Source organism: Rattus norvegicus, chromosome 3 (assembly GCF_036323735.1).
Source record: "Rattus norvegicus strain BN/NHsdMcwi chromosome 3, GRCr8, whole genome shotgun sequence".
Lineage (NCBI taxonomy): Eukaryota > Metazoa > Chordata > Mammalia > Rodentia > Muridae > Rattus > Rattus norvegicus.
This window is the reverse complement of record NC_086021.1, coordinates 72,189,986-72,202,263: the sequence shown is the minus strand read 5'-3', so window position 1 is coordinate 72,202,263 and position 12,278 is coordinate 72,189,986.

Genomic DNA, 12,278 nt, shown 5'->3' with positions numbered 1-12,278 from the left:
TTATTCGTTGGTTATTTTATACAATTGCCTTCACTTATTTCTGAAAATGTTTCTCTTATGATGAGATTGGAGGAATATATTTGGGGAAGAAGATTACAGATGCAATACATTTTCATTATATCTTAATAAGACAGTGTACTATGAATATGATTTATAACTGTTGGCCTTGATCTAATATGTAGTCAGAGGTTGTCAGAACAGTCCTTTGTAAAGTCATTCTTTTCTATTGTTTGTACTGTCCTTTTTGGAAGATGCCACTATGTATATAGCTGACACAGAGGAAGCACATTTATGGTCTCTATTGCTTAGCACAGCATGGACATAGAAACTAATTTAAATCTATTTGCACACATCTGTGTGGAAATTTATTTTATACTAATTTATATTCAACATTATTTTGTTTCTTGAGTTTATCTACCTCTTTTTAATGTTTGGGGAGGTTAAAATTATTTAAATCATTTCTACCCCTTCCTCCAGCTCAAACTCCTTCTATGACACTCCTCAAGTTCATAATTTCTCGTTCACACACACACACATACACACACACCACACACACACACACACACACACACACACACACACACACACACCTCTAATCTACTGAGCACATTTAGCGCTCTTCCTGTGTACATGTTCGAGGGATGATCACTTGGGACTTTACTTCTCTTTTCTTTTCTTTATTCTCGTATATTTTCATATATTACATCCTGGCCACAGTTTCACCTCCCTCCTCTCCTCACACTCACCTCTCCCTTTGAGCCCCTCATCCTCTGTGTTGCTTCAGAAAAGAACAGACCTTCCTGGGATATCGACCCAAGATGGCAAATTAAGTTACAATAAGACTAGACACAAACCACCATACCAAGGCTGGATGAGGCAACCCAATAGGGGTAAGAGGGTCCCTCAAACAGGTAAAAGATTCTAAAAGCCCTTCTACTCCCACTATTAGGAGTCTCACAAGAACAGCACGCTACACAACTATAACATGCATGCAGAGGTCCTACGTCAGATCCATAAAGGCTCTGTGATTGTGATCGTCAGTTTAATCTACATGAGCCCCTATGAATCCTGCTTAGTTGATTCTGGGGTTGTGTTCTTGTGGTATCCTTGACCACTCTGGCTCCTACAATACTCCCTGCACCTCCTTCCAACTTTTTTTCAGGATTCCACTTTCTGCCTGATGTTTGACTTTGGGCCTCTGCATCGGCTCCTGTCAGTTACTCGATAAAGTCTCTCTGACACCTATGATTATGCCTGGCATTGGTCTACAAGTATAGCAGAATATCATTAGGAATTATCTCTCTGGCCTTTTTCTCTAGTTGTGTTTGATTCTATGTATGGTTCTAGCCTAGGTCTCTGGGCTATTCATCCTCTGGTTCTTGGCCCTCCAGGCAGTATTTGGCATGGATGGACTTCCTTTCACAGCTTCAATTTCAAGTTAGACCCGACTTTGGTTGGCCAATCCCACAAGTTCTGTGCTACCTTTATCCCAGTACATCTTATAAGCAGAACAAATTTCAGGTGATGATTTTGTGGCTGGGTTGGTGTCTCAGTCTGAACCACTGAGCCTTGCTTGGTTATAGAAGATTATTGTGAATCCTCACTAGGGGCACCCTAGTAGATTCCAGGAAGTTTCCTTTGCACTGGAACTCTACATCACTCAAAAATATCCCCCCCCCGATTTCACTTGTCTCTCCAAGTACTTTCTCCCTCTATTACCTCCCTGCCTTGATCTCCCCTGTTCCCATCCTTACCCACCCAAGTTCACCTCTGAAATCTATTCTATTTCCTCTTCCTAGGGAGATCCATGTATACTTCCTTGAGCCCTCCTTGTTACTAAGCCTCTCTAGATCTATGGTTTGTAGCATGATTATCCCTTAGTCTACAGCTAATATGTACTTATAAGTGAGTACACACCATGCTTGTATTTCTGAGTCTGGGTTACATCACTCAGAATGATGTTTCTAATTCCATCCATTTGCCTGCAAGCATTGGTGTCATTGTTTTCATAATACTCCATTGTGTAAATGTGCCACATTTTCTTAATTCATTCCTTGGTTAAGGGACATCTGGATTGTTTCCAACTTCTGCCTATTATAAATGAAACTTCTATGAACATGATAGAGCAAGTGTTTTTGTGATAGGATGGAGTTTCTTTTGGTTATATGCCCATCAATTATATAGCTGGGTATTCTGGTAACTCTATTCCCTCCCCCCCCTCTTTTTCTTTGGTGAAACCATGCTGATTTTCAAAGTGACTGTACATACATGTTAGCACCTTCGCCAGCAATAGAAGAGTGCTGCAACTTACACTACTTGGCATTTCATTGTGGATATGTTGAGTTAACTCATGTGCTCATTTATTCAAGAATTTTTTGTTTTGTTTTGTTTTTTGTTTTTTATGACAAAGAAACTGAAGGAGGATTAGTGAAAGAAAAGTTGCCACTTCCTAATATTTGGACACTATAAATCCTCTTGGTCGGTTATATTAATATTTCTTTGCACTACCCCTATGATTAGCCAGTTCTTCAAAGGGCCAATCCTTCATAGGAAATAATAGAAAAATTAAGACTTTTGTGTCTTAACTCCCTATCTCACTATTGTAAAATTTATGAAGCAGAATAAGTACATTATCAAGCTATTTTTTTTTTTGGTTAGGAGGATAATATATTCTAGAAAATTTGCATTTTACTTTGTATTTTCTGAGTGGACAGGTGATTTACATTTTTATTACCTATATGTTTTATACAGAATATATGTACAAAAATCAGTATGGTGACTGTCCAGTGATTTCTTCTACTCATTTTCTCTGAATAAATCTTTGTGACTTAACTTACTTAAACTTGGCCTTTATTTCCAGTTCTCCAATAGTTTATCAATAGAATGTATGAAAAAATCAAATAGTGTTAGAAATAAGCTCTAAGTTTAAAACTTGAACAGAGTACTTTATTGAAATTAACAACTACGTTTTCCTTTATTTTTTTAATTGTTACCTCAGAGCACTTATGATTAAAACATTTTTTTCACACTTTATGAAACTGATAGTCTTCAAAGAGACCTTAAGAAAAAATGCGAAACTGGGAGAAGAGTAGGTGGTTACAGTTCTTGCCCACAAGCATGAGAATTTTAATTCAACCTTCAAAACCCAGGTAAAGATGTGTTGGGAGTGATGCCCTTGAAGCCCTCCATTGTTGATGTTATTATTATGGCTAGAATTAAGTATGACTGGGTTCATGGAAAATCCCCAGCCAGCTGCAGAAGACTAATACAAATCTGGTGGTCAAAATGAATAATATCATATGATAAAGATACCCAATGTGATGACCTGTAACCTTTCTGAAAAACCAACATCCTGCTGACTAATAGATATGACAAACCTGTGACCTTTCTGACATCCTGTCAACATCAGCCTATTCCTGACCACACAAATATTGTGTCCTTGGCCTGCGTAAATGTTTCTTACTTCCCCCTCTCTCTGTTACCCCTATTATGGTATAAATTCAGCCTTGAGAAAATAAAATTGTCGCTTTGATCAGACTCTTGTCTTGGCATTCTTCTTCGTGTCCTTTGTCCCCCATTCTCTTCCAGGTACCCCCGGACCCTTCGCTTACAAAGATGAAAGATGTCAGGAACCAAAACCCCAGTGCTTCTGTGAGAAATCCATATTCCAGGGGCTTCTGTAGAAAATGCATAATCCCAATGATTCTTTAGAGAATGCATAATCCCAGTACTTCTGTGAAGTATCCATAATCTAGTCCTTCTGTGGTAAAATGGGAGCCAGAGACATTAAACTCCTGGAACCTTTTAGTTCAGCTAGCCTTGTGTATGTAGTGGTCAGCAACAAGGAAAAGATTCTGCCTCAAACAAGGAAGAAGGTTGGTTCACCATCTGATGCTGTCCTCAGACTGCCATTTATAATAAATATCATATTCATGTCCACTCCTTAACATAGACCGACACAGACACATGTAAATAAACACATACCCAATCAAGGTAAGAAAAATACATAAGTACATTTGTAGAAGGGTTATAAGGAAAGCTGGCATCAGTCCAAATCATAACAGCACAACTTTCTGTTGCTAGATACATCCTCTGTACAGTCCTAAGTCATGGGTTTCCTTTACCACATTCTATTTGGAGAAATAAAACACATTTTAAAGGACATCATACTACTGAAGTCTAAAGCTATATAAAATATAATTTCTATAAAATATATCTATCCAAATAAATAAATACTTTTAAAACTTGGGAACTGTGAATATTCTCACTTTTGTTTAGAGAAGTTATTCAGAGTTGAGATATTCTGAATATATTTGTTCCTTCTTTGTGTTCATTTTGATTGATAATGTCATAGTACCATGGCCTGTGGTGACTCTTTTACATGATAAATTTGTGCTAAAGCTTAAGTTAAGGGGAAAATAACAATAAAATGAAAAATGACTCACTATAGTATATCAGCTTTGATCTTTTCTGCTAAAGGCATGAAAAGAAGACAGTAACACAAAATTTTGTATTTAAGCAATTTATACTTGACATTTTTATTTTTAGATGATATTTTGTAAGTGCTGATTTAAATATTTGAGGATATTTAAATATAGCAGAACACTAATTTCATTGCTAATGATTTTAAGTTCTAAAAACACATAACATTCATAGTGCTTAATGACATGTATATATGAATATGCATATATTTATCTTCATTAATTATGTATTAGAAATTATATATGAACAAACTGTTTTCTAATCAATATCCACAGAATGTGGTTTATACATAACTTCCTTCTCAATCCAAATGATATATCAGTAGACCGATAATTAATGATAGGGACTATTTTGTTTGTTTTTTTGTTCAAAATAAACTATGAGATAAACTGCAGAACAGTTTTGACAGCCTGGACATTTCCTGCTGTCTTCTTATGTACTACCTGTAGGTGTACACCAGTATCCTTACTTTCAGTACCACTGTCCTGATCAAGGTGGTCCCTTCATCCTTATAGCATTAGTTGTCTGAGGTGCATTGTTTTGATTCATTTCTTTCTGTGGATAAGCAAGAGAAATTATTTTTGCTGTATTTCTTCTGCATATTTCCTATGTGTACATTACTATGGTTTTGTGTCTTTACAAACAAATAGAAATAGAGAAATATTAGATCAGAAGCTATAAAAAATCCTGTCTCTAGTTGAAAGGTTTAGGATTTTTTTCCTTTCCTGTAAAAAATACAACTTAAACTGTAATTATCTCTGGGAGGAAAGGCGATTCCACTCAAACTTTATTTTATCCATGTGTTCAGGGGAGAAAAGATTCCTTAATATTTTAGAAGCAATCAATAGCAGATGAGACCTCTTAGGTCCTCCACCCAAGAGAGCTAACTTTAACTTCATTTTATACAGACTTGATATTCTATCTAACTCTAAATTATATATGATGAACTATTTGGGATATAGAGGAAGTCACGTCTTGGGAAATGAATCCTACATAAAATTAATTCTAAATGATAATTTGTACATATCTCACATAGGCCCCGTGTTTATTCTGAGGTACGAATGGGCAGAAAACAGGATCCTGAAGTCTGTTCTAAAGAAAAAATTATCTAAGTGGATTTTTTTTCCATATGAGAGACACTACCCTGTGCTGCTTATGAATACAGTTTCTAATCTAGAGAGAATTTTGTGCTTAATCAGAGCAGAACAGACTGTGTACAATCTGTTCATGACCACGAGTACAGAATGTGCTACTGGGAACATAATAGATAATCAAAACTTTTTTCTGAATGAGAGAATGGAAATAAGAACTAAAGACATTTTTGTACTATTCCACCAATCTTTTTGGTTAGAAACTGCTTTATAATGATATCTATCACTCTTAATAGATGGAAAAGATATAGCAATATCTGTATTAAGCATAGCCACTGTTGTAATTATTATTTTATTTGGTAATATACATGCTGTAACTAAGTAGACAAAGTGCCTTGAACCTTCTCAAAACAAGTTGCTACCTAAAGATATGTCTTTATTAAAAGGCTCACCTTCACCAAAATAAACTATTATTTAAAAACTTTGCTTTATGTATTTCAACAAAACCCTTCTGGAAATTTGTTGTGCTTTTGTAAATGAAATTATACAAATAATATGTGCCAGAGGAAGTCAGAACTTTCAAGTCGGCTGTGAACCTAAACCACTTGTTATTTCCAGGCACGGAAATCCATGATTTAAAAACAGTGTTCACCAAGCGTTTCTGACTGCATCTTATATACTTGGCCAAACTAAGAAATAGGCATCTGAGCAAAAACACTTTATAAAATAGATGTATGATAGGCTTTTCTATCAATTGTTTCTTCCTTTCCTAATATTAAATCTCAGAAAGAAAGCCCTGAATTTCAGCATGTGGCCTTAGGTTCATACACAGTGTTAGGATTTCTGTTTTTTCTAATTTTATAAGTTTGACAACTTCGAAGCACTCTGGTCAGATATGTTGTTTAATTTTCAATTTGAATGTTTCTGATCATATCTATTTAAATGAAATTGAGCAATTATAAATAAGAACGAAATCAGAGGTGGCTCTCCTGATTGCCTCAAGAGCATTCTGCTGTTGTAAAAAACCAAGACCAAAAGTATCTGGGGAATGGAAGACTGCATTTGGCTTACAGACCCAAGCATAGTCTCTCATCAATGGAAGCCAGGGCAGGATCTGTAGTCAGGAATTTCTGAGCAGACGCTGAAATGGAAACCATGGGAAGATGATGTTTATTGGCTTGCTTTTAGACCCACATTTATCTACCTTTCTTATATGTGTGAGGACCACCTGTCCAGGAGTGACACTGCCCACAACTAGCTTGGCTTTCTGATATCCATTAACAATCAAGAAGTTGCCGTGCTATGCCATGTCCACAAGCCAATCTGATGGGGACGTTTTTACACTTCAGGTTCCCTCCTCCCAGAGGATTCTAGTTTGTGTCAAGAGAAAAAGAAACAACTATGAATGTGTTTTTCCGGGTGCTTTCAATCTTATGGATTGATTGGTCAAAATACCTCTCAGGTTTCCCACATAGGGTATTTTCTCTTAACAGTTCTCTATTTGGAAGTTATACACTAAATCCAGCCACTACTCAACACTCAATAGCACTTATTTTAATTTCATGGAGCTTCAGTATTAGTATGTTTTTGGTTGAGAATTCTACTTAGCTTCTTGAAGTATGGCATGTTGGTATATTCATGGCTTCTCTTAAATTTCCTCTGCTCCAATCTCAAGAATTTGCCCAGAAGCTCAGTTTCCTGTTATTCAAGATGGACACTTAAAAATTAATACTGGCTGTCAAAAAAGCCCTTTGCTACTGGTTACCATTGAAGCTGAGAAAAAGGATTTGTTAAAAATCAATGTGTATGTGGAGTAATAGATATTTACAGTGTGCATTGGTAATTTATAGGTGCTTACCTGTGATTAGTGAAATGAAATCATATCTTGAATTTTAAGTCAGTATTAACTTCTTTCCTCATAGGTCACTGGATTTATTTTTAATCTAATGGACAAATGATACTCAAAATCAGATTTTATATCTACACTGGTTCATACTCAATTATGCAGCTGATTTCTTCTCATATTCTTTTGTTTTTAAGTCATCTTATTTGATATGTGTGTGTGTGTGTGTGTGGAGCATGTGAGCTAGAGTCTGTATGTGTGGAAATATGTGAGCATGTGTGTGAGTGTGCAAGTATGTTATGATGGTGTGTATATGAGCATGTGAATATGGATTATGTTTGTAAGATATATATATATATGTAAGTGTACTAGTATATTAGTGTATATATTGTGCAAGTGTAAAATGGGTACATTTGTGTAGACGTTCTCTTCTACATTTATGTGAGTTCTTTGGCTTCAAGTCCTGTTGCTAGGCCGATGAAGTAAGCTTCATTGCCTATTGATTCCCCACAACAGCTTGGTGCAGTTATTTCCTAATACAAACCTTTTATGATTTCTAACTAACATAAAACTAGTTTCTTATCAACCCATTTTGAAATCACTTCTCTATCTTTACTAAATAATATTTATGAATAAAATCTAAATCTTAGCTTATCTTTCTCTCATTTCTTTCAATAGAGTATAAAGTCACCCACTTTTTCAGTTTGCGTATTCATTGTTTTTAAGTTTTGTTGGTTCCTATATTTTATTTATCTATGTGTTCTCTGTCTTCAGTGATACTGCAATAAAGCCATGCTCCTCCTGCTAGGCATAAAGTCCTTTCCTCACCAAGACTGCCAAGTTTCCTAGTCATGTCCTTCTTTATTTTTGTCTTACCTCTTATATTATAACTTGCCTTCCCCCTCTAAATGCATCCATTTTAAGCTCCCATAGGTGGTTAGTACAAAGCATCCTACCTACCCTTCTTTCTTTGGACAACTTGCTCAAACATGAACTTAATCCCAGTGTTATTTTATTCTAAATATTCTCATCAACATTAGCTGGATAAATAGCCTCCCTGCTGGCAAATGGTCAGGCTGTGTTACCAATTATCATATTTTATCATAATAGTCTATAGCTAATGTCTCTCTGTCCCTATGAGGTTGAGAGCTTCTTTGTAGGTAGAGAACAGATTTCTGCTTTTTATTCACACGGACACACTATACAGTGGGCAGAAGATACAGCCTCTACTCATTGCAAGCATCCAGCCACTGTGACACAGTTTGGAAAAGGGAAAGCAGAGCTTCCAATATTGCTGCTGATTCTGAAACAAACTATTGTGTGATGTTAGGACTCTCATTAAGTTATCCTAGATTATATGCCAAATGATAGAAAATGATTATTGACATAATTATAAAGTGTGTTTGACCACTTGACATACTTCTTGCCTCTCATCTGTTTCACAACCATAATTACACCTGAGGTGGGAGTCAACTGAAGAGCGATAGAAGGTTGTCATGACATTTTTTTCAACCTCTGGAACTCTGTCTAACACGTTCAATTTTTCAATTTAACAAAACTAAAGTTCTCTACTCAGTATCAGAAATAAAGTAAATTATGAAAGAAACCAGAAGAAACTTTACAGTTGTTATTTGTGAATGGAGTTGTGGGCTAGGAATGCAGCTCAGTGATAGAATGCTTGCCGAGAACACAGGATGACTTGGGCTCAAGACTCAGTAGGCTCAAATATTTTATATTTAAGATAATTAAGTAGAAGTATTTCTAATTCTATTGTTTCAGAGATATCAATAATGGCTTGTTTCAATAGAAAGACAAGACACTGAATAGCATACTGTTTTGTCAAGAAAAATCAACAGTATGTGAATAAGCCATTCTGGAAAAGACATTACTCTTAGGTAAGTGATGTTGAGCCTCTCAGAATTAGGGTTTTTAATTTTTCAGTGATATGTTTGTTGGAGTGACTTAAATGATATTTGAGGCGTTTCTATTTTTTTAACCACTTACATGTCAAACTACAAATATTTAGGACAGCTTGGTTTGCACTGTCTAACCAGAGACAAGATGTCCAGAGAAATACTGACAGGATGCAATGTATCATATTTTAATAAGTTAGTCCAAAGAAATATCCCAAGACTTACAATGTACTTATCACCTCAGGTACGAGGTCAAAAATCAAACATATTTTATTTTAGGCACTTTTTTTTTCCTGGAGAAATTTCTACTGTTTTCCCTCACAGATGTTCAAATGAGCACTTCAATAGATCAGAGAATATAAGGAAGGTCACAATAAGGAGATAACAATGAGTAATGGTAGCATTAGGATTTGCATCTGTCTTTAAACTCAGTGATATGAAAGCATTGTGCTTTGGGGCTATATGAAGCATTGGTGTTATAAAATCAAATTCTTCCAGGTCTCTTTAAATTTCTTTACTGTGGCTCAGTGGGACTTTCTTTTATTCTTAAATGTTAATAAGTGATTGAGTCACTTCCTATGGACTCATTCCTTATGCATATTTCACATAGAACTCATGTGTTTATTCTGGTATCACAAATCTACCAGAAGCTCTATTTTCCTTTGTGAGTTCACAATTTTAATGTCCATTTGTACATTAGACCTAGAAAACTATAAATATAAATCCGCCCTAAGTCATGCCCAGCTGGAAACTATGCACTTTATGAGACAGATAACATTATTTAACAGAACTCTGGTCTCCTAGTTACATGTCTCAAAAGACTCATGAGTTTGAGCCTTATGTCATATGAGCTATATTATCAAAAATATTCTCTATTTGAGAAGTTTATAAAGAGTGTCCTTGGTTGATCAACATAAAAAGGAAACTCATGCCTTCCAACAATTCATTTGCATAAAAATTACTGAATAACAGAAATATGCAAACTCTATTGAAGCTACCACACTTAGATAATTGAGACTAAACCATAGATTTTCTAATTCTACTTAAGATAAAATTCTTCCACAAACCATGTAGAAATAGGAACATTAAAAACATTGTGAATTTCCCAGAGATATTCATAGTTGTTCCCTGAGGGGCTCCGCCAGGGGCTGACCAATACAGTTGCGGATGTACACAGCCAAACATCAGACTGAGCAAGGGAGACCCCAACAGAGAAGATAGAACAAGGACTGTAGGGGTTGAAGGGGGTTTCAACCCCATAGAAGAGCAATATCAACCAACCAGACCACCCAAAGCTCTCAGAGACTAAAGAACCAACCAAAGAATACACATGGAGGGACGTATGGCTTCAGTCACATATGTAGCAGAGGGTGGGCTTGTATAGCATCACTGGAGGGGAGACCCTCTGTCCTTTGGAAGCTTGATGAACCAGGATAGGGGAATACTAGGGCGCTGAGGCAGGAGTGGGTAGGCAGGTGGAGGAGTCTCCTCATAGAGGCAGGGCATGGGGGGAGGGGATGGGGGCTTGTGTGTGTACTCTTTGTTGGTGGTAACTCCTCCATTGGGGACCTAGTTCTTAGTCCAATGGTTGGCTTGAGCATCTGCCTCTCTGGAGACAGCTATATAGGCTCCTCTCAGCATGTACCTCTTGGTATCCCCAGTAGTGACTGGGTTTGGTGACTGCATATGAGATGGATCCCCATGTGTGGCATGGATCCATCTCTGGATGGCCTTTCCTTCAGTCTCTGCTCCACACTTTGTCTCTGTATTTCCTCCTGTGTACATTTTGTTCCCCCTTGTAAGAAAGAATGATGCATCCATACTTTTATCTTTCTTATTCTTGAGCTTCATATGATCTGAAAACTGTATACTGCGTATTTTGAGGTTTTGGGCTAATATTCACATATCAGTGAGTGAATACCATATGAGTTCTTTTGTGACTGGGTTACCTCACTCAGGATGGTATTTTCTAGTTCCATCCATTTGCTGTGAATTTCATAACGTCATTGTTTTCAATAGCTAAGTAGTACTCCATTGTGTAAATGTACCATATTTTCTGTATCCATTCCTCTGTTGAAGGATATCTGGGTTCTTTCCAGCTTCTGGCTACAATAAATAAGTCTGCTATGAACACAGTGGCGCATGTGTCCTTGTTATATGTTGGATATCTTTTGAGCATATATCCAGGGGTGGTATATAAACTTTTGGGAGTAGTATCTACTCTGATTAATAGAAAATCAATATTTAAAAATAGAAAAATTAAATTTATTTTTAGGAGGCAAATGATGCCTGTTGCTTACTCAAATAAAAACATTCTTTCATAATATTTCCAGAACATTCTTCCTCAAAGTTAGCTCCTTCAGGTTTTCTAGATAAAGGCTGAGTTTGGAAATAACATTGTGAACATGGTAGAATTCAGTATAAAGCAGAGCTGAAAACAAGCTTATATAAGAGAAAATAAATATCATTATTATGTCTACATAGCTCATTGGAGTCTGACAGTTAGACAGAGATAAATCAAGTTAATTCTGCTAATTATGAATTAATTAGAATACAATCTTGTTTCATGGTTCCAGCTAATTATCTCATTAATTTATAAAAATGGATAAGATAGATAAAAAACACCAACTTAGTTCCGTAGATTTGCATTATTCTTCACATATTAAATTTTTTTCTTTTCTATCAGAGCACAGTAAGTAATATCTTGGCTAGTGCAAAGCCAGAAGCAAGCACTATCAAGAAAAGAGTAAAGAGTAAGACCTACAACATAAAAGAGAACATGAGAGTTGCGTCCAAAGTAGTGTCACACATGCGACAGAACATAGGAGCTTTAACTAGAGTTTATGAATGGATAAGAAGGCTCTTAGTGGGTGGATAAGTTAGCACACGTGAAGAAATTAGAGTCATTGTTCCTGAAGAAAAGATGACTGACACATTTTTTGGAGATGC